Source organism: Erythrolamprus reginae, chromosome 2 (genome assembly GCF_031021105.1).
Source record: "Erythrolamprus reginae isolate rEryReg1 chromosome 2, rEryReg1.hap1, whole genome shotgun sequence".
In the NCBI taxonomy this organism is placed as follows: domain Eukaryota; kingdom Metazoa; phylum Chordata; class Lepidosauria; order Squamata; family Dipsadidae; genus Erythrolamprus; species Erythrolamprus reginae.
The window spans coordinates 236,254,615-236,278,614 of record NC_091951.1 but is presented as its reverse complement, the minus strand read 5'-3'; the positions used below and the strand labels follow the sequence as shown (position 1 = coordinate 236,278,614).

The 24,000-nt window shown below is 38.5% G+C and overlaps 1 protein-coding gene across 2 annotated transcripts in view; it reads right to left on the bottom strand.

Annotated features, from left to right (window-relative positions):
- Nucleotides 1-24,000, bottom strand: part of PAX5 (paired box 5) — a 308,938-nt gene that overhangs the window by 48,296 nt on the left and 236,642 nt on the right. The gene's annotated exons all lie outside the window — the stretch shown is intronic.

The following is a 24,000-nucleotide window of genomic DNA, read 5'->3' as shown; positions in this document are numbered from 1 at the left end:
GTAAAGCACTATGAAACAGTATATTAGTTTAACACTATTGGCAATGAAAAAGGAAGGAAGGAAGGAAGGAGGGAGGGAGGGAGGGAGGGAAGGAAGGAAGGAAGGAAAGAAAGAAAGAAAGAAAGAAAGAAAGAAAGAAAGAAAGAAAGAAAGAAAGAAAGAAAGAAAGAAAGAAAGGAGTGCATATAGCTCTTTTTCCATTTTGTATGTTTTTACTCTGGCATTCAGAATTTTCTTCGACTTTCTTTTCTTCTAATGCAGGGCTCATATTACTCAGCTGCCAAATCAAGAAAGTATAAGATCAATGGATGAACTTTGTTTTCTGGACTGTCTCTCTACTTTGCACTAAGAACTGGAAGGTAAACTTGCCTCACAGCTTGGGATGTTTCACAACCGTGGTGGCACAATTATAGGAGAAAGCCCAGTTGCAGAATTGCTGGTACATAAGCAGTGTTAGAAATTTGGAAGGCCATAAAGGTTTGCAACCACACTGTGAGTTCAGTTACTGCCTGGCAAGTGAACACTGAAAGGGTAACAAATTTCAGTGCCCACCTACTGGAGAGAAACTAAAGGTTGATTACCTGGATGATGGGGTTTATTTTGGCAAGCTCTAGATTTGCAAACAAAGAAACAAATCCATGCTCACAATGTCCTCATAACCAAATACATCCAAAAATAGTTTTAGGTACTTGGATCAAGCTTAGGTATCCTTGAAACTGAAATTGCTTATTCATTTGTTTTTATTTATAGGATTTTAAAAGCTTGTCGCGTAACTCAAGGCAGTATATGGGACAAGCAAAAACACAGAACGCCAGGCCTTTTTTTTAAACAAAAACAGTCCAGGAAATACAAAACTCATATACTAATGAGTTCACAAAATTCCACCACCTGCTAGAACACGGGTGTCAAACTCACAGCATCATTTTGCTATCATGTGATATATCACAAGTTCCCCCCACCCCTTCATGGAGCTGGGTGGGTGTGGTCGGGCTGTGACGCATCCATCCCGCGGGCCGCCAGTTGACATCCCTGTAGTAGAAGATCTACACCTGTATGATTTTCCTAAATGAGAGTAGGATCAGGACCATGTACACCTTTAGGGGAATGTTTTTCCAGAGGCCAGGAGTGGGAACAGAGGAGAAAGCATGTTTCCAGTTTCCACAAGAAGATATTTCTTTAATGAGTTAACTTGGAGCTTGGAAGTGCCAACTCATCTGGATCTAATGGGATAGTTAGAAAAAAATGGATAACGACAGACAGTCTTGCAAATAATTCAAGTGCTTTAGGAGACAAAAGTTGCATAACTGGAAAAAAAATCCTGCAACTGTTCTACAGTTTCCAGATCCTTTTTTCTCCCTGGGGTGGTTTTTTTTTTTTGCACACTCTCATTCCTCCAAGGAGACTGGCACTTTACCAGTTCTCCAGTTTTTCTCAAACCATCAGTAGGTTTTATGTTGGTAAGCTGCACAGAGTTACCTTGAAGTAAGATGAGAGACCTCACCTACAAAAAGATATTGACAAAATTGAATGGGTCCAAACACAGGCTACAAGAATGGTGGAAGGTCTTAAGCATAAAACGTATCAGGAAAGACTTAATGAACTCAATCTGTATAGTCTGGAGGACAGAAGGAAAAGGGGGGACATGATTGAAACATTTAAATATGTTAAAGGGTTAAATAAGGTTCAGGAGGGAAGTGTTTTTAATAGGAAAGTGAACACAAGAACAGGGGACACAATCTGAAGTTAGTTGAGGGAAAGATCAAAAGCAACGTGAGAAAATATTATTTTACTGAAAGAGTAGTAGATCCTTGGAACAAACTTTCAGCAGACGTGGTTGGTAAATCCACAGTAACTGAATTTAAACATGCCTGGGATAAACATATATCCATCCTAAGATGAAATACAGGAAATAGTATAAGGGCAGACTAGATGGACCATGAGGTCTTTTTCTGCCGTCAGTCTTCTATGTTTCTATGAATTTTATGAATAAAATAAATAAATAAAACAAGTTACTCATGTGCTCTGGGATGCCTTTACCCAGAATGTACTTAGGTATCTGAATAAATATCCAAGTGCATGGATTGTAACTGAAGCTTTTGAAATAAGCTTTTGGGACAGCTGGGGGGGGGGGCTGAGAATGAAATATTAGGCTAAACTGGTGATCTAATGTTGGGAAAGTGGGGTTACCTTAACTGGGAGCTTTACCCTTCACACAAAATCCATCATAGTGTGTTATGGATGGGGACAGGCCAGGTTACCAATGTATTTTTTTGATTTTTTTAAAATAATAATAATAATAATAATTATTATTATTATTATTATTATTATAATTATAATTATTATTATTATAATAATAATAATAATTATTATTATTATTATAATAATAATAATTATTATTATTATTATTATTATTATTATTATTATTATTATTATTATTATTATATTTGTATGCCGCCCCCTCTCCGCAGACTCAGGGCGGCTCACAACAACAATAAAACAATGTACAATGAACAAATCTAATATTTTAAAAATATCTAAAAACCCATTATTTAAAAAAAACATACAACACAAGCATACCATACATAAAACTATATATGCCTGGGGGAGATGTCTCAATTCCCCCATGCCTGATGGCAGAGGTGGGTTTTAAGGAGTTTGTGAAAGGCAAGGAGGGTGGGGGCAATCCTAATCTCCGGGGGGGGGAGCTGGTTCCAGAGGGTCAGGGCCGCCACAGAGAAGCTTTCCCCTGGGTCCCACCAGATGACATTGTTTAGTCGACGGGACCCGGAGAAGGCCAACTCTGTGGGACCTAACCGTTTGCTGGGATTCATGCAGTAGAAGGCGGTCCCGGAGATATTCTGGTCCAATGCCATGAAGGGCTTTATAGGTCATAACCAACACTTTGAATTGTGACCAGAAACTGATCGGCAACCAATGCAGTGTTGGAGTGACATGGGCATACCTGGGGAAGCCCATGATTGCTCTCACAGCTGCATTTTGCATGATCTGAAGTTTCTGAACACTCTTCAAAGGTAGCCCCATGTAGAGAGTGTTACAGTAGTTGAACCTTGAGGTGATGAGGGCATGAGTGACTGTGAGCAGTGACTCCCAGTCCAGGTAGGGCCACAACTGGTGCACCAGGCGAACCTGGGCAAATGCCCCCCTTGCCACAGCTGAAAGATGGTTCTCTAATGTGAGCTGTGAATCGAGGAGGACGCCCAAGTTGTGGACCCTCTCTGAGGGGGTCAATAGTTTCCCCCCCCCCAGGGTGATGGACGAACAGGTGGAATTGTCCTTGGGAGGCAAAACCCACAGCCACTCTGTCTTATCAGGGTTGAGTTTGAGTCTGTTGACACCTATCCAGATCCTAACAGCCTCCAGGCACCGGCACATCACTTCCACCGCTTCGTTGACTGGGCATGGGGTGGAGATGTACAGCTGGGTATCATCAGCGTACTGATGATACCCCACCCCATACCCCTGGATGATCTTGCCCAGCGGTTTCATGTAGATATTAAATAGCAGGGGGGAGAGGACCGACAAGGGGGAAGCCTAGAGGTCGACCTCTGACCCCCCACTAACACCGACTGCGACCGACCGGAGAGGTAGGAAGAGAACCACTGGAGAACAGTGCCTCCAGTGCATGCTATATTTAGAAACTCACAGGTATGCTAATGTATAAGGAAAGCTGTTTGATAACTTAACAGGTGAATGCAACGAAAGAATATATCTTCAATATAGTTCAAAAAAAACCTGTCCCTAATTTAGCCTCGAGTCCCTTTGTAATGAATGCCGTGTCTTTACTCTATCTGAACATTAAAATTCTTTCATTCCCTCTCTCGTCTCCCTCCCTCCCCCCGCCCCCATGTAATGTCTCACACAAACTGCTCCTAGGTTAGGTTTCTGATGGACCATGGAAATTTTGGGGTGCTGGGTCTGCTGGGGATGGAGGGGGGGGGATAAATGGGCCTGCTGGCCTTTCCTCTCCCTTCCCCACCAATGTAGCTCGTTCACTGCTGCTAGTTGACAAGACTGATTTATTTGACTGAAGCTAGCCAAACTGTCACTCAGAAAGTGCCCCCTTGGTGCCTCCTCTAGCTGGAAGTACTAGGAGGTGGGATTGCATCAACTGCTCCTGTCAGGGATTTCAAATGGAAACAAGCCACTGAATATGAATCTGACAGCTCCAGTACTGAATTAGGGCTATTTGCATGCTAATTTTCACCATGCTTAACTCACTGGCAGTCCTAGAGAGAGGAGAAGTCTCCGCATGTTGGGAACAATGCTTGACTGATCTAGCTGCGTTAACGAGCAAATTATGGTAATTTTGTTATTACAAATGCATAGAAATTTCCAAAAGAGTGGAGCAATACAATATGTTTTTCTCTCCTCCTCCCCACTTCTAAATATGGAGCCTTTTGTTTATACACACTTTGCCTTGCTTACTTATGTTTAGATATGCATAATGTTTCACTTTAAAAAGGGAGGAGGAGAAAATTGAGAATATTGTGGGAGAGGGCAGAAGAAGATGCTTCTGTACGTGTTGCCAAGCCACTGAGTGGTTTAACACAGCTCTGCAGAAATGAAAGCAGAATCACACCAGGCTACACTAGCTAAGAATCCATCTCATTAAAAGTAATCTTGTTGAGTTGCCCTGCAAAAATATTTTTAACCCATTGAAATGCAGGAGAGTTATACTAAAGTCAGTATATTCTGCATAGGTGTGTTAATGACATCCCTGGATCTTAAAAACCAGAATATTTTTTTAAAAAATTAAATGTTTTCTCACAATAATTCTTAATAACCACAATGTGTAGTTAAGTTAAATAAACTGGCAATAGAGAAATGTTGACATCCACATAATAATGAGCAAAGGAATTTGCCATAAGAGTTAATTAAGAAGTTTATCGCTATGGGTTAATAATAACACCTATAACTCTTCCGTTTTCCATTTAAAGTACTTATACTTTTATTTCTGACTTGGTTCACAACCTTCATTGGAAACATCATCAACATGAACCATCCGCAGAAAATTAAAATGGAAAACATGAAGTGCAAATTTAATTTAAATATTTATCAAATAAAAATAATGCAATATTATATTAGGGCATAAGTTTCACTTAACAAAGGAGATATATTTCAAAGTAAATGGGTATAGGACAGCAGTATGAATCCCATTTAATGCCTTGGAAAATAACAATGGCTTCAATTAACATCTGAATGTCATCAAAGCTTGTGTCAGAAATGGTGGGGGTATAATTCTATAGGTCAAATAGGGCAATTGAAAATCACTTGTCACTAACAGTCATCCACCTTATTTCAAAAGGTTGGGCTACTCTGAATACAGTGTTCCCTCACTTTTCGTGGGGGATGCGTTCCGAGACCACCTGCGAAAGTCAAATTTCCGCGAAGTAGAGATGCAGAAGTAAATACACTATTTTTGGCTATGAACAGTATCACAAGCCTTCCCTTAATACTTTAAACCCCTTAATTGTGATTTCCCATTCCCTTAGCAACCATTTAGATTATTACTCACCATGTTTATTTATTAAAGTTTATTAAAAAATATTTATTAAAGGTGGACGAATGTTTGGCGATGACATATGACATCATCGGGCGGGAAAAACCATGGTACGGGGGGGGAACCGCGAAGTATTTTTTAATTAATATTTTTGAAAAACCATGGTATAGACTTTTCGCGAAGTTCGAACCCGCGAAAATCGAGGGAACACTGTATATCATAAATCTATAGTTTGGTTTTGGTTTTTTTATAGACTCAGGTACATTCTTACAGCTGTGTGCCTTACTTAAAAGCCGATGTGATTGTCACTTCTTGCTTCAGACTCATGGAATATTCCTCTCACCTCCAACCAAAAGTACCCTTTATAAGGGAGCTTTTCTTCAGAAGCAGAAATGGAGAAAATAGAGATCACATTCCAAGCCTAGTCAAAGTCTGGGAATTATTTTCTTCACTCCAGCTAACACAATTTTCCTTTTGTTAGCAAACATCAAGTATGTACCAGAAGACAAGACGAGGAACAATGGATGGAAAGTAATCAAGGAGAGAAGCAACATAGAACTGAGGAGAAAGTTCCTAACAGTTAGCCTGTGGAACAGCTTGCCTTCAGAAGTTATGGATGCTCTTTTATGGAGTCTTTTAAGAAGACACTGGACAGCCATTTATCTGGGATGGTATATAGCAGTGATGGTGAACCTTTCGGACACTGTGCCCAAACTGTGCGTGCATCGTCAAACTGAAAGTTGTGCTTGGGCAAATGCGTGCATGCATGAAGATGCACGTGCACAAACATGCACACACATATGCATTCATAGACATTCGTGCATGTGCAGCAGAGACCGGAGGACCAGCAGAAGGAAGATCTTTTTCTTTCATGAACTTCTGCTTCATCGTTTGCAGGGAAACAGAAGCTCACGGAAAAAAATAACGCCACAGAGATCTGACCTGGGGAAACGGTGCGTGTGTCAGCAGAGAGGGCATGCCATAGGTTCGCCATCATGGATATATAGGATCTCCTGCTTGAGCAAGGAGTTGGACTAGAAGACCTCCAAGGACCCTTCCAACTCTGTTATTCTGTTATTACTTTCATTCTACTCTACTGGCCTTTTGAAATGCTGTTGAGACCTGGCTTTGCCGACAGGCCTGGGGGCCGTAAATCTCAACATCTGACGCACCCAAACTATGTTTGATTGGTATGTATGTTGTTGTCAGATTGGATTTAGGGTTTTCATATGGGGGTTTTTTGGCTGGGTTATAATGGTCATTTTTAACTATATATTTAACAATATAACTATTGTTACATTGGACTTTTTTATTATTGTGTTATTGTGTTGTACTGTTTTTTATTGTTGTAAGATACCCTAAATCCTATGGAATTGGGTGGCATAGAAGTCAAATAAATTAAATTAAATTCTAGCCTTTGTTTATATATAAAAAGAATCTCCATACCATTTGGGAATAAATATTCTAATATACATTTGTGACAAAAAGAGGAGAGACGGGGAAGAGAGAAAAAGAGAGAGATTATTTATTTATTTTTCAGATTTCTGAACCACTGTTCTCCCTCAGATATATAGAGATGCAGATGTAGATATGCATATAAATTTTCCTTCTGGAGGACAGAAGGAAAAGGGGGGACATGATCGAAACATTTAAATATATTAAAGGGTTAAATAAGGTCCAGGAGGGAAGTATTTTTAATAGGAAAGTGAACACAAGAACAAGGGGACACAATCTGAGGTTAGTTGGGGGAAAGATCAAAAGCAACATGAGAAAATGTTATTTTACTGAAAGAGTAGTAGATCCTTGGAACAAACTTCCAGCAGACGTGGTAGATAAATCCACAGTAACTGAATTTAAACATGCCTGGGATAAATATATATCCATCCTAAGATAAAATACAGAAAATAGTATAAGGGCAGACTAGACGGACCATGAGGTCTTTTTCTGCTGTCAGACTTCTATATACGTATTGATGTAGTGCAAAAACAAGAATTTATCGTCCAAATAGTTAAACCTGAAAGAGGTGAATCCAGCTTCATCAATGCCTGCACCTCTGACCATCGAATGTGGTGCCTTGACACCCACAGCTAGACTGTTCCCATCTTGGCTGGGCTGCAATCTGAATCAGTAGGAAAATACTATTCACAAAATCTTCACCAGCCATGCCCAGCATCATTCTTTGAAGGATTCAAGAACTAAGCGTTGGTTATGACCTATAAAGCCCTTCATGGCATTGGACCAGAATACCTCCAGGACCGCCTTCTGCCGCACGAATCCCAGCGACCGGTTAGGCCTTCTCCGGGTCCCATCAACTAAGCAATGTCGTTTGGCGGGACCCAGGAGAAGAGCCTTCTCTGTGGCGGCCCCGACCCTCTGGAACCAACTCCCCCCAGATATCAGAGTTGCCCCCACCCTCCTTGCCTTTCGCAAGCTCCTTAAAACCCACCTCTGTCGTCAGGCATGGGGGAATTGAAATTCCCTTCCCCTAGACTTATAGAATTTATACATGGTATGCTTGTATGTATGAGTGGTTCTTTAAATTGGGGTTTTTTAGATTATTTTTAATATTAGATTTGTTTGCATTGTCTTTTTATTGTTGTTAGCAGCCCTGAGTCTTCGGAGAGGGGCGGCATACAAATCTAATAGATAGATAGATAGATAGATAGATAGATAGATAGATAGATAGATAGATAGATAGATAGATAGATAAGCACCTGACATCACATTACCAACCTGCTAGAATTTTTTCTAAATTATAAAAGCTTGCATTAATAATTACAACTTTTGGCATAAGCGTATTTTCCATCATAAATATAGCTTGATAGGGATTTCCGACTGACATTATGATGATATCAGATGCAGGAAATGGGTCTCTGCATTCCCTGTGCTGAGTTCTCCCTGTTTGTGGGCTGTAAGAGGAACCAAAGCCTTCTTGTAGGGGTGGTGAAGCTAAGAAGGGACACCCTAATAGGTCACAGGACTAATTTCAACTGTCCTGCTGAATCCCAGGCTTCTTTCCCTCTATGCCATGGTGAGAAGAGGCAGTCTAAAGATGGCTGCCACAAAGCTGGGACAGCTTTGAAACATCTAAAAGCTGTACTGGAGTAGAGTCAATGAACAGTGTCTGATATTGGGTGAGAATAATCATTCTTATTTATAACTTAATCCCAAAAGAATATCCAGGAAAAGAAAAGCTCACTGCTATTTTTAAAAGCAGTGATTTAACATTTTGAGAAGAATTTCAAAATTGAATGAAAAAGAATCTCAAAAGAAGCAGGCAAAAATCTTTAAAAATATAGAAAATTGAATTTTTTAATTGGACAGGTGATGTTTTGGATAGGCATTTCAATATGCTGGAACTATTTACTCAAAAAACTAACATCACTTTATAATTTGAATTGTTACCATTAAAATTGGATAAAATTGGTTACTATTGAAATTTGACGTAAGAGTGCCACCTGCTGACAAAAGAAAGGCATAACACCCCCCCCCCACCCCAATTCCTAGAAATGCTTGACTATTGGAGAATTAAACATGAGAATAAGAAAGACATTATTATTAAAGTGACTCCTGAAGGCTACAACATAACACTCAATTTATAGGGGGATTTATGAAGGTTCTGGGGAAAAAATTGGGACTATCCAGAGGAACAGGTTGATTAGCTTTGGGATATAAAAATTCATGAATATTGAACTTTTTTAGAAGTGACTTTAGGTTTGAATATATGGGTTTTTGATTATTGGACAAAATAAAACTGAACGACATGCTCCACCAGCAAGAATTGAATGGAATTTGAAAATAATAGCATTGATACCTCAAAATATTAAGGATACTTTGACAAGAAGCTACAAGGTTATTATGAATAAAATGCAGAGCATAGATGGAGAGCTGGAAGACATGATATAAAAGGAGTGACCAAGGAAGTGGAGGAGCCAAATAAAAGAGTAAATGAAGAAACAGATCAGATAAACCTACAAATAAAACAAGATGACAAGGATATAAAAATAATAACGACTGATGGAACAAGCTGAGGGGAGAGTAGTTTAAGGAAACTAAAAAAGGAACTGGAGTTGCAGGATTTTTTGAAAGAAAGAGAGGGGCAAGAGTAGATATTTTGAAAATTAGACACTGGAATAGGGTAGAGAAGGGGAAAATATTTAAAATGATTGGTCAAGATGTGAAAGCAGATATAGATAAAGATCTCAGAGAGGAATATGGGAGGCAAGCTAAAAAATGAACAATTAAAGCTTTAAATCAGACAAGAGACAATGGATAGAAAAGGAATGTTTTTAAATACAGTAGTGGCATAATTAAAAGTTAGAATAGGGATGGAAATTAGAGAGGGGATTAATGGAATACACATTTTTATATTAAAAAGGTAAAGTAATAACAAGAGAGGAAATCAGAACTTGAAGGATGGTTTTATTAAGCATGCTTGAATAATACATGCTTGGTGACTCGCATAAAAACAATATATTGAAATATTGAATAACTAAATAACGGAAGATTATGACAACAAAATATGTGCATTATTATTAGAATCGTATAAGCTTGCTAAATGTAACAAATATGATTAATAATATTTTATTTATAATAAAAATGACATTTAGAATATGGTGATTGGCATAAAAATAACATATTATTGAATAACTAAATAACTCAACAAAAATATGTGTACTATTACTAGAACAATATAAGCTTGTCAAACATAGTAAATATGATTATTATTGTTTTATTCCTGCTAAAATGTAAGACACTCAGGGGTCACACCGTTCATGCATTGATATGTTTGCAAAAAAATAAAAAATAAAAAACTTTTTAAAAATAAAAATAAAATAAATATGGCATGGCATGGCTGTTTACAATAAAACAGAAAAAAATGGTGCTTTGCTCCCAACACCATTTGATAAATCTGGGAGACAGATAGAATATCAAGGACAAAGCAATTAAGATCTAGGATCCTATCTGGGTCGGTCACCAGGAACAGAGATTTAGTTTTCTAAGCTCTCTGAGCTGGAGCCCATCCTCAGGGAACTTCTCTCTAGCAGAATGTGCAATACATTCTTGACACATTCTGCTGGAGAGAAGTTCCCAGAGGATAGGATCCAGCACAAATCCCAAAGCTCAGAAGGCTAAGTCTCTGGTCCCGGTGACTGACCCAGATTGAATCCTGCAACATTATCCTGGGGCATGCCTTCATTCCTGAATTGAGATCTAGGATGGGAGACAGCAAAATAGCTTTAGCCAAACAACCAGGGTCAAATTTTGCCAGGGAAAATGGCAGTGCTGCAGATAGCAATATTCAAAGCAATATACCCAGAAACATTACAAATAATGCTAATTATTGCTGCTATGAGTCTAAAGACAGGTAACAAACCTACCTGTGCCTCTTGTGTCTGATGGTTATAACTCCAGGAGAAAACAAAAGCCAAACATCATACTGAGGTCATGTGTATTGACTGAAATTCTCACAAATGTTACATCATATTTTGATCTAGGTTTTTGGTACGTTTAGGGTGGTCATTGTTAATTTCACAATGCTTGTGAATGTGATCACATCAAAAGTTCAACAGCTTGGAGCAAATGCCAGACTTTTGACATGAAATCCCAACTCATTGTTATATTGACCAAATAGAGCAAAATGCAGAACTTAGTAACTATTAAATTTATAGTTCACTAGCGTGCATGTCTGTTTTTGCACACTATTTTCTTTTCAGTGATAGTGTTTCTGAGTTCAGTAGGGCATCCTTTTCGTTGAGGATTGCCTCCATCCTAACAGTTTTCAAAGAACCATATTTTTTTTCATATTTTTTCCTTTTAATTTTTTTAATAACAGAGTGAGCCTTCTCCGGGTCCCGTCAACTAAACAATGTCGTTTGGCGGGACCCATGGGAACAGCCTTCTCTGTGGCGGCCCCGGCCCTCTGGAACCAACTCCCCCCAGAGATTAGAATAGCCGCCACCCTTCTTGCCTTTCGTAAGCTTCTTAAAACCCACCTCTGTCGTCAGGCATGGGGGAACTGAGATATTCTTTCCCCCTAGGCTTCTACAATTTATGTATGGTATGTTTGTATGTATGATTGGTTTTAAAATAAGGGTTTTTAGCTGCTTTAGTATTGGATTGTTGCATGTTGTTTTTACCACTGTTGTTAGCCGCCCCGAGTCTACGGAGAGGGGCGGCATACAAATCCAATAAATGAATGAATGAATGAATGAATGAATGAATGCAGAAGAAGGTATGAATGTCCAACTGGAACTTTGTTGGGATTTCAGTGCCTTGAATCCTTTTTCCCAATTCCCATCTAGTGGTAGAGGAACTAAGAGTAGATTATAACTTATTTGGGTCAACCGAGAAGAGATTGTTAGTATAGTGGAAAAAACAAACACCATCATGCCAAAAAAATATAATCTGCTTCAGGATTCTCGGGACAAAGTGAAATATAAATGCTACATATTTTTCCCTGAAATGCTCTGCAGTGTGAGGTACATTAGATAGATATGATTGTTATGTGCCATCCAAAGTCCATGAGATAGATGATCATATAAATTTAATTACTAAATAAATTAAATGAATGAATAATCACTATACCACTGTCACCTTTTTAAACAGTTCACGTTTACTTAAACATCACCTATATATAGCATCTAATAAACTGTAACTCATTTTAACAGTTAACAGCATAATGTTTTTAGAAAGGAGGGATATGAAAAACCTATTTGAAGCCTAAGGAGCCTTATTCTTGTGACAAAAAGAAAATTATATTGATTTCTCTTGCTTTTAAATTAGGTTTGAGTTTGCTGGCATTGCCCCAATTTTTAAATGAGCAGAAGACAATGGTTAGTTAACCATGGGCTACTTATCATTTTTTAGAGCAGGAGTCTCAAACTCCCAGCCCATGGGTCAGATGCATCATGAGCTGGCCAAACTCAACCTCAGTTTAGTGAGGGGGGGGGTTGTGATAAGTCACATGATGACAACATGACAATGTGAGTTTGACACCCCTGTACTATAATCTTATACTGAGTCTGTTTTGGAATGAGAGGCATATGAATAGAATAGAGTAGAGTAGAGTAGAGTAGGGTAGGGTTGGGTAGGGTAGGGTAGGGTAGGGTAGGATAGGATAGGATAGGATAGGATAGAATAGAATAGCTGTCTGGGGCTGAATGCTAGACTTAAGCATGATCCAAGAAGATACGTCCTTCAATCTGAATGTACTCCAAAGACTAGTACCAACTCACTTAGAGCAACAGATATTCCTTGACCATGAATCTTATGCTTTTAGCCTTAATAGAAAATCTATCTAGAGCAAATAAGAATGAGAGGGATACAGCTTCCCCAGTTACTGTTCAGAGCCTGTAAATGTTACCTTGTTGGAACACAAAATTAGCTTCCCACCCCAAGTGTTGAGAAACCATTTGTCACACTATCAGTTTATGTAACAGATCTGGAGTAGAGAACAGGTAGATTGAAAAACAAAGCATGTATCTTATTCCATTCACGTCCGTGTAATTCTAAATTCAATCACACCTGTGTAAAATCTCTGCAAGTCAGGAGGAATATTTTTTAAACCAGCTTCCAAATCTGTTTCATCAGAAGGTAAATGGCTATGCTGCAATCCTGCAGCTGAAAAGCTTGTCCTGTTCTGAGATCTTTTATTTGGTTTAAAAGTGATTTTAATACCAAGTAGGACTAGGACTTTGGATTCAAACTACAAAAGATCTGTAGTAGGTGGAGGCTGTTTGCAACACTTTAAGGAGCTACTTCATTTCTCATGAAGATGCTTTGGTCCTGTTCATGAAAATTGGTTGCAATTTGTGAACCGGGGTGGCGTAGTGGCTAGACTGCAGCACTGCAGGCTACTTCAGCTAACGGCTAGCTGTAGTTTAGCAGCTCAAATCTCACCACCAGCTCCATCCTTCCAAGGTGGATAAAATGAGGACCCAGATTGTTGAGGGAAATATGCTGGTTCTGTAAACCACTTAGAGAAAGCTGTAAAAACAGTATATAGGCATTATATAAATGCTAAATCTAGATGCTATTGCTATTTTTGTTTTTCTAGATTACCAAATGAGGGAAGGGGGACAGTATAATCCACCATTTTAATGGCATACAAAATGGGATCCAGGTGTATCTAGACCAGGGCTGTCAAATTCCTGGCCCGCAGGCCGGATGAATCACGAGCTGATTACGCCCACACCCAGTTTAGTGAAGGGGGGAGTCTCAATAAATCACGTGATGCCGCCATGATGACATGAGTTAGATTAGGGTCCCTTTAAGAGACTGGACGATTCTCCATTTGGCCTTTGGACAGACATGGTAGATAGCATACTTGGAAGAATGAAGGAGGAACAGCATAGCTTTGCAATGATGTCAAGAATGCTACGATGAAGTCCAAGGCAAGATGCTGTTCTCGCTGTCAAGAAAATCAAATGAGAGGAAGGGTTGTGCCCACCACACACTTCAAGAAACTGTCTTAAAGTGTGTGAGAGACATGCCAGCCAAACCTTGTACTGATTGGCTCACCCGCCATTTGTCTGTTCACTTTATAATACATGTTGTTGCCTTATAGAAACATAGAAACATAGAAGACTGACGGCAGAAAAAGACCTCATGGTCCATCTAGTCTGCCCTTATACTATTTCCTGTGTTTTATCTTAGGATGGATATATGTTTATCCCAGGCATGTTTAAATTCAGTTACTGTGGATTTACCAACCACGTCTGCTGGAAGTTTGTTCCAAGGATCTACTACTCTTTCAGTGAAATAATATTTCCTCACATTGCTTTTGATCTTTCCCCCAACTAACTTCAGATTGTGTCCCCTTGTTCTTGTGTTCACTTTCCTATTAAAAACACTTCCCTCCTGAACCTTATAAATAATATGATTAAATATAATTTTACCCGTTCCTTTTTCTTGTCCCTAAGGCTTTGAAACCATCTGATATTTGGCTTTTATATCTTATTTTGATGCCTCTTTCTAGATTCAATTTTATTTTTACATTTACTGTATGTATGCAGAACTGCTCCCTTTATTTCCTGCAATATTTTAGATACTGATAGTCCTCAACTGACGGCCACAATTGATTCCCAAATTTGACTGTTTGTCAGAAGGTCACAAAAAGACAGTGTTGGGCTCCTACGGGAACAGTCAGGAACGCGGTTCCGGTAGCAAAATTTGGAGCTCCACCCCAGAGTACCCAATTTGCACTGAAAGATGTTGAAACAAAATGCATAAGCCACGCCCACAGTGTGGTAGTAAAAAATTTGGTAGCCCATCACTGCAAAAAGGGATCACATGACCTCAGGACACTGCAATTATCATAACATGAGTCATCTGCCAAAGGTCTGAATTTTCATCACGTGACCACAGGGATGCTGCAATGGTCCTAAGTATGAAAATTGGTCCTAAGTCACTTTTTTCAGTAACTGTTGTCACTAAACAAAGCGTTGTAAGTCAAGGACTACCTCTTATATGTTTCTTTGCGAGATGCATGGAGTTTTTCCCTCAAATATTTTTTTTTAGCAAACATTTTCACCACCAGTAATGAGAAAATGAGAAAATTTTAATTTAAATTTTCTTTCTGGTTAAAGTGACTTTTTATTTAAAGCTTTGATGCAAGAACTACTTTTAAGATTTACAGACAACCCACTGAGTTTCACAAAATAATATTATTGCTACTAATGTTCTTAAGGACCTACATCGTTCTTCCTTAAAGCAATACACATTTTATTAATGTGAGTCCTTCTGAATGTTTTTTTGACCCAGCAACTCTCACAAAACTCGACAGTATCTACTGTATTTTTAAAAGTGAAACCTGAGTTTGAATTTCATCATTTTCAGATCCCTTTAGTTGGGTAATTGCACACATAGACTTCGTATAAAGGAAATTCATTTGTTCAGGGTCACTGCATGGTTTTTCATTAAAAACAAATTACCAATGTTCAGAAAGGACATCTGGGTTTCCAGAGTCCCATTAATGACTATATTTTCAGCATTACGATCCCGGACAGTCTATCCTTTCCTGTCACCCTCCGTTAAGCCCCAAGAGGACAATGAGAATGACAGTCAAGTGAAAGGCAAACCATGAGGGATGAGGCCAGCATATTCAGCCTCCAGGGAAAGGAAGAGATATGTGAATATTCTCACGCAGGCACACGCACACCAATGGACACAAATAAATAATATGACTAAATATAATTTCGCCCGTACCTTTTTCTTGTCCCTAAGGCTTTGAAACCATCTGATATTTTGCTTTTATATCTCCAGAAACTAGGAGGACATCATCTGATATTATCTGATGTAGTCTTCTCACAGTCTCATTGTTGTGGTTAGCTCTGGCCCAGCTCCTGCCCCAAGGACTGTGGATGTGGGGGAGACATCCACATGCTGCAGGCCTGTTTTGCCCCCGGTGGAATCTGCTGATGAAGGCTCCTCTGACCAAGAAGACATGAGTGACAGGGAGGAGGAGAGTGTGGCAGACAGCTCAGAAGGAGATCAATTATCTAGCTCCTCCTTGGATTCGGAACAAGAGTTAATGATACAGCCACGCATGCGGAGACCGATGCATAGGCAACAACAACTGAGAGATTATTATCAAAGAAAATGAGGCCACCTGTGGTTGGGTGAGGCTGTGGTAATTAGTGAGGCTGCTATAAATAGCAGCCTGTGGGTTTGGCCATTGTGGAGGATTATCTGATCATTGTGTTTCGTGACTGCTTTACTGACTTTGACTTTTTGGGTGCTGATTTTCCCCCGCTTTGAAACTAAACCAGAGCAAAGTGTATTTCACATTGTGAAAGAAGGACTGTGAATTGCCTCACAGCTGCAAGCTAAGTATCACAGAACTGATAAGGGACTTGTATAAATTACCAGTTTGTTTGGAGATGAGTGCTCTTTGCTATACCAAAAGAGGGCTTGGTTTAAGTGAATTTTCATTATAAAGAACATTGTTTTGAATTTTCAAACGTGTGTGTGTCTGAAATTTGTACCTGTGAATTTTTGGGAGGATTCTACCAGAGAACCCGATAGAACACTCATCGCCCACCATATACATTGGGAACACACTTCCCACATTCCTTCGGACATGGGAATTCTTGGAGCTGAATCAGAGGCTACCAGAAAGGAAAATTGAAAAGAACTGCAGAGCCAGTGTTTATATAAACAAGAATGACTGCACCAGCTTATTCCACTTCTGAAGCCTCCTGGACACAAAGTTGATGTTTAGAAATCTTGTTGGAAGCAAGCTATTTTTGCTTTGTCTAATTTGTTTGAGCAAAATAACACTTAGAAAGGACACTGAATCGGGTGGTCTGTAGTGTCATCCCCTAACCCCCAACGTTTTACCCTTAGACTATCCACGGTTGATCTCTCCTGATTCCTAAGAGGTCAGTAAGGGGCGTGCATAAGTGCACCAGCATGCCTTCCATCCCATTCAACTGTCTCTCCTATATTTTTATATATATTCTTTTTTCTATTCCTATATCTTTTCTTCTACTCTTTCATTGATATTTTTTTCCTATATCTTTCTTCTAGTCTTTCATTGATTTAACTTACTATAAGTTTATCCTCTGTAACCTTCATCATGTTTTGGACAAAATAAATAAATAAAATAAAATAAAATTAGGCTAGACCAAAGTAACCAAAAGTCTGCTGTGCGAAAATGTGAATTCACCGCACCCATATACAGTACAAACAGAACAAACTTAGTGGGCACTAGTCTTTCTCTGACTGGCCAATATCACCTTGTCAAGATGAAGCAGCACATTGCTTTATAAAACATCAGTAAATTAAACCCAAACAATACACATCCCACTTTTTCTCAACAAACCTTTTCCTGATTGGTTTGTTAAATTCCTCTATTTTGGAGAATATTTTCTAAGATTGATCCTCATTGCATTGAAATATGCATGGGCTTTCCCAAGATAAAACAATTATTTTGTCTGTGAGATTTCCCCATTTCTCTTGCAATATATGTTGAAAAAAGTCAGAATATTTTCAAATATTTTGTGTAACGACCAGTACGCAAGCTTGTTTATTGCATGTTATCCAGCAACTGAATACACTATGCCAGGTAAATACAAAAATACCCCTTTCCTCTTTCTGCCACAAACATACATACAAAAACCTTACTAAGATTCCCTTTTACATGTGTGCAATCCATATTTTAATCTGCATGTGCCTTTGTATATTCATTTGGTGGTTTGCAAAAAGAAAAAAGAAAACATTTCCCAAGAACCACTATAAAATAGCGATCAGATAATAGCAACTGCAAAAACATCAAAAAAATGTATATAAACATATTGAAGAACTACTATTTTTGACGTTTGGGGACCCCTGAGTTCCAAATCTTAAATAATCTGAGTTGTACAGATGGTATGCTTGTAAAAGTTTCATTCAAAGGCTTTGCCTATCTGAATAGGGAAAATGGCGTCATCTTACCAAACAGAAGGAAGTTCAGTTTAAACTCAGTATATACCGATTTTCTTCCATAATGGAAATCAAATTCTTAAACAACATAAGAAGTAGGAGATTGTAAAAAAATTCTCTCCAGGGAACAACAGGTGGCCACCATTGGCTGCTTACGGATGGCTAAACTTCTTAATATACTAATGTGGTAGTTAATGGTAGATTTTTAAGGTACAAGTTACCCTTTACGCTGCAGAATTTGAAGGAAGGCACATTTATTTGGCAAGTGGCTGAATAGGCACGTGACATGAAAGCTCCCTTACAGGTGACATGTTCTGTTGGAAGATTGAAAAACAAATCTGGAATTCCCCATAGATTGACTCCAAGTGCCTGATTTTTTTCCTGTCAGGGTACTGCAACACAAAATCAGTAATAGGAAGAAAACTTTGTGAAAAATAGACTTTCTAACAATAGTTTATAAACTTTGTGTGTATGTGTGTCTTTAAGTCAGTCTTGACTCCTGGCAATTGCCTGGAAAAGCCCTTGAAGATTTCTTGACAAAGTTTTTTGGAAGTGGTTCGCCATTGCCTGTTTTCTAGGGCTGAGAGAGAGTAACTGGCAGGGGTGGGCTGCTGCCCAGACAGGGGAGAACGAAAATGGAGCTCCACTGCAGAGCTCCACCCCAGAGCACCCAATTTGCACTGAAAAATGATGAAAGAAAATGCAGGGCGTCCTGCATAAGCCACGCTCACAGTGTGGTAGTAAAAATTTTGGTAGCCCTTCACTGGTAACTGGTCCAAGGTCACCCAACTCAAGTGCTCAAGGCAGTAGTAAAACTCACCGTGTTTGAGTTTTTAGCATGGTGCTTTAACCACTACACCAACCTGACTCTGTGTAATCAAATAATGTCACAAATATTACCTTGTGTAGCATTTCTATCCTTATAACTTCTTCTACTACCCAGCCTATATTTTAAAGACAACTTATTCCATCTGTGTACTTTGATTGAACTACTAGCATAACTGATGCGCAGAAGCAAATCTATTGCTTTGTTCTTTATGGTTCATTGAATTAATCTCTTTGACCATTTTTGCCTTCTTGTGTTCACAGTAAAATACAAAAAGCATACAAAATGTGGAACATTTCTGTGGGACATATTCAGTGATTCCATAAAAAAAATGTATCCTCAAACCTTGTTAACCTGTAATAGAACTCGTGCTTTTACATATCCACCCATGAAATGGCTTGACAGTTTCACTGTCAAAATAGACATCAGAGAGAATAGAATACTAAGAGTGAAAAAGGTATGAAGATTAACTAAATCTATCCCTCTAGTTTCAAGGAAGGGTCATCCACAAATTAACCCTGATTATCACCATACAGATCAATATACAATTCCATTGTAGAATGGAAGAGAAGCAAACAAAAACTTTAAAAATGTTTACCACATAATTATTTTTTGACTATATATGATTTTTTTCTCCCTGATGAGCATAGGAAAAAAACACTTTCCAATCAGAAGTAAACATATGGAATGTACATTACTGATATTTCTTTAATAAACTGTGCATGAAGGTGCCATGTATGTTAGGCCAAAGAAATAGAAATAGTTCTTTGCTATGCAAACATATATTTCCCTCTCACTCTCCCACTCTCTCACACAAACACTCACCACTCAATCTTGCTCCAATTCACTCCGAAAACATACAATCTAATTATTTTATGAACATTCTATAAAACTGGAATTAGATGTAGCTATCTAAAAACTCATATCATGTGAATAAATGTAACTGAACCTTAGCATCACCTTCCACAATTGCACAAACAACCCCATTTTGTTATAAATACTGTACTTCCTATGGTGGTCACCAAGGTGTTGGAAATCAACCAAGAAAATAATCATGTTGTTACTCATTAAATAAACAGTGATGGTCCCCATAAAAATACAGAATGGGGAAATACAGTATGGGAAGCACGACATGAATTATATGATATATAATATATAAATTATATAATACATAAGATAAAAATAGGTACTCTGTCTTGTTTGTAGTCCATGTATATTATTTATTTATTATTTAGATTTGTATGCCGCCTCTCTCTGCGGACTCGGGGCGGTATATAAAATCATATTTTCAATAATCATATTTGATTTTTTCAATCTAGGAACATTTATTGCATTTGAATCTTACTTTTCCTTTAGAAAATTTGTTGAGACTTCTCAGTATGTCTAATGTTGTATTTCTAAAAATGTAGTGTGTATATATATATATATATATATATATATATATATATATATATACATACAGTATATACACACACACGAAATTCTGAAAACAAATCGAGCACTTTGGATTGTTTAGCCATTTTTTTAAAAATCTGCTCTACTGATTGATAAACTGGACCATGCTACAAATGTTATATTCTTTCCTGTTGTGGTTGGCTCTGGCCCAGCTCCTGCCCCAAGGAATGTGGAGGTGAATGTGGGGGAAACATCCACATGCTACAGGCCTGTTTTGCTCCCGATAAAATCTCCCGACGAAGTCTCCTCTGACGAAGGAAGCATGAGCGGCAGGGAAGAGGGGAGGAGATCAATCATCCTTATCATCCCTGGATTCTGAACAAGAATTTATGACACCCATGCATGCGTAGAGTGATGCATAGGAGAGAACAACTGAAGGATTATTACAGGAGATAAGTGAGGCCACCTGTGGTTGGGTGGAGCTGCTGTAATTAGTGCTACAGATAAAAAGAGCAGCGTGCTGATTTAGCCTGGTGGAAGTTTATCTGATTCATAGTTTCGTCAAGATCGTGGTTTTGCTGTTTCCCTGTTCAAGATTGTGTGTGGACTTTCTGGACTTTGGAATTGGACTCAATTTCCCAGTTACTGGGTGAAAAATTGGATTGCATTTATCCTGTGCCTTGTGTGTACCAGAAAATCCCTTTGACATTTAAAAAGGGAGTTTTTTCTGCTTTGCTGTTGATAAAGACTTTTGGTTTTCCTTCTAGCGTGTGGTGTGTGTCTTTTTGGACCAATTACCCTGTAATTGCGGGTGGTTGGGACATGTCAGCAGAACACTTTCCAAAATGTATTTCTCAAAGAGCAGGTTTAAACATAACACTTCTGAATGGAAAGGAAGATCTAAGGCAATGGCATATACAGTACTAGAGCAGAGTTACTCAACTATGGCATCTTTAAGACAGATGGACTTCAACTCCTTGAATCCCCCAGTCATCATGGCTGGCTGAGAGATTCTGGGAGTTGAAGTCCACCTGTCTTAAAGTTTCTAAGGTTGAATAATCCTATATTAGAGGGGTTTCCCCCTCCCCCCCAAAAACCAGCATGGTCTGGGGACTCAACATGAGTTATCCTGCAGGAGTAATCCTTCATCATTGTTCTGATGAGTATGCATCTCATACTGGTGACTACATACCCCACATTCTTCAATTGTCCTGGCTTCATGATGATTTAGGAATGCCAATAAATTCAATGCAATTCTCATTTTCGACACTAAGGAGGATTATGACAAATATTACCCAAATTGATTTTGGTTCTGATTTTCTGCTTATAATATATATTATTCCAAGATACCTGCCTCTGGATCTGATCATTATGGAACAAATCCTCCATAATATTTGACAGATATTATACACAATGAAAAGCTTACAATGTTCGTTTCTATATCTTTCCTTTTACTAGCATGTTTCAGAACAAGATGCTACAGTAGAACTTATACTATTGGCAGAAGAGCAGGAGGACGTGGATAAGGAACTACTCCTTTACACTTTCTTTATTTTATAGTTTTTTTCCCCTACTATATTCATTAATTATAACCCTCCCTTATGGTTAATTATTAAAAGATTTATTACAGCCACTTTTTTTGCATGTTTTGAAAATTATTACAAGAGATCAATATGTCTAGAAGTGAGTGTCTGAGAATTGGTAAAATGAATTCTCCCTGTATAACTGTCAGCACGGAATAATTCAGTCATATCACACTGATGTGTGTGTAATAAAGCTGATCTGTCGTCTGTTGCACAGCCAAATGATAAAGGACTGCAATGCATTCATAAGAGATTTCTGAAATGGGCCCTCCAAATGATAAGTGACAAGAGAGGATCAGTAAGTTATTTTGGATGCTAGTTAGCCTAGTTTGAAAAGCAGGAAGGGGATTGAGAAAAATTACAATTTTCAGGGGGGTTTTTTAGATCAGAATATTATAATTAAAGAAAGATTAGAGGGAAGCATGCAAATTAATCTACGTGGCTGTGTGTGTGTGTGTGTGTGTGTGTGTGTGTGTGTAACTTATTTTTACTGATAATGAAAAGGAAGGGAGACTAGTATTGTCTATTTCAATATATTTTGCTCTCATCAGACAGCCAAAAAAAATTCGACAGAAAAAAACCCATACAGTAGTCCCTCGCTATACCGCGCTTCACCTACTGCGGCTTCACTTCATCACGGGTTTCTGAGGAAGTCGATCGGCAGATTTAAACAGCCCGCCGAACTCGATCGGCAGGTTTTTCAAAAAAAATATATATCTAAAATTGTCAATACTGTATTTAAATACTGTATCTAAAATAAATACTGTGTGGGAAGGGTTTATAAACACTTAAAACAATGAAAACTTACCAAACAATTACAATATAAATACTTAAGTACTATCAGTCGATAAATTCCCCATTGCGGATTTCACCTATCATGGCCAGGTCTGGAACGTAACACCAGTGATAGGTGAGGGACTACTGTATATAAGTTTTCAATCTACATGGCTACTTGTAGTATAACATCAAATATGTTCAGTCATTTAGTTATATCTCTACTATTACACCTACTGTATAATGAGTGTAGGATGATGCAGCTTGTTCTCTTTATGGGAGTGAGGAAATAATTCAGAAAACCACTACAGAATTTTTGTTTGTTTGTTTGTTCCAAATACACATGCAGTAGGGTGGTAATTTTCAATTTTTAGGTTACATGATAAACTGGAAATGCAAAAAAAATTATTGATTTCTTTTAACTGTGTTAAGGAAAAAATGATTTTGCAAGAGGTGGGTCTATTATTTTTTAATCAAATTCAAATATATTTGCATAGTCAGTAAGATCAGCTCTATTTTCAGTCTCCTTTCAATATTAGGGTCTGACAAACACAATATATTTCCTAGTGATGGTAAAATCTAGGACTACGCAAGTTTAAAGGAGCATGAAGGAGCTCTCCTCAAAGTCAAGTACTGAATAAAGGCAGTGCTCCTGAAACAAGAATTAGAAAAGGCTTTTTCCTTTAGATCAAAAAGATCAAGTGACCTTTCAGTCTGAAATAACAAAAAAGAGGGCTTCACTGTTCTAAGCAGGGCTACATGGCAAGGGGCTGGTTATCTGAGGGACCGCCTCTCCTAGATTACATCTGCTCATCCCTCCACAGCTTGAGCTGCTGTGACCTAGAAGTGGAGCTCTTGCCTCACGCAATCAGGAGGTTGTGAGTTCGATTCTAGATAGAGGCAGATGTAGGGTCTTCTGGTTGGGCAGGGGGTTGGACTAGATGACCTGCAATGTCCCTTCCAACTCTGTTAATATGTTAAATATCCATGGGGGGGGGGCATGCTGCATGTCCCGTCAGCTAGGGAGCTACATCTGATGGAATCTAGTTGGCAGAAGAGCTCTCCTTACTAGCACTGGTGATGTTACTTAGTTTGGGTAATGAAGAAAACAGCCGAGCTCAGAAAGTCTCAAGGATCCTTCATTTATTTATTTATTTATTTAATTGAATTTATATGCCACCCACTCCTTGAGCACTTCATTTCAGCCCTGAGCTATAAATATTCTCCTTTATTGATTTAGCGCAGTGGTTAGAGTGAAGCACTGTAGGCTACTTCAGCTAACTGCTAGCTGTAGTTCAGCAGTTCAAATCTCAACACCGGCTCAAGGTTCCTTCCGAGGTGGGTAAAATGAGGATCCAGATTGTTGGGGATCCTGTGTAAACCACTTAGAGAGGGCTGTTAAAGCACTACGAAGCAGTATATAAGTCTAAATGCCATTGATATTGTTGTACACTATCCAGAGTCATAACTCACCT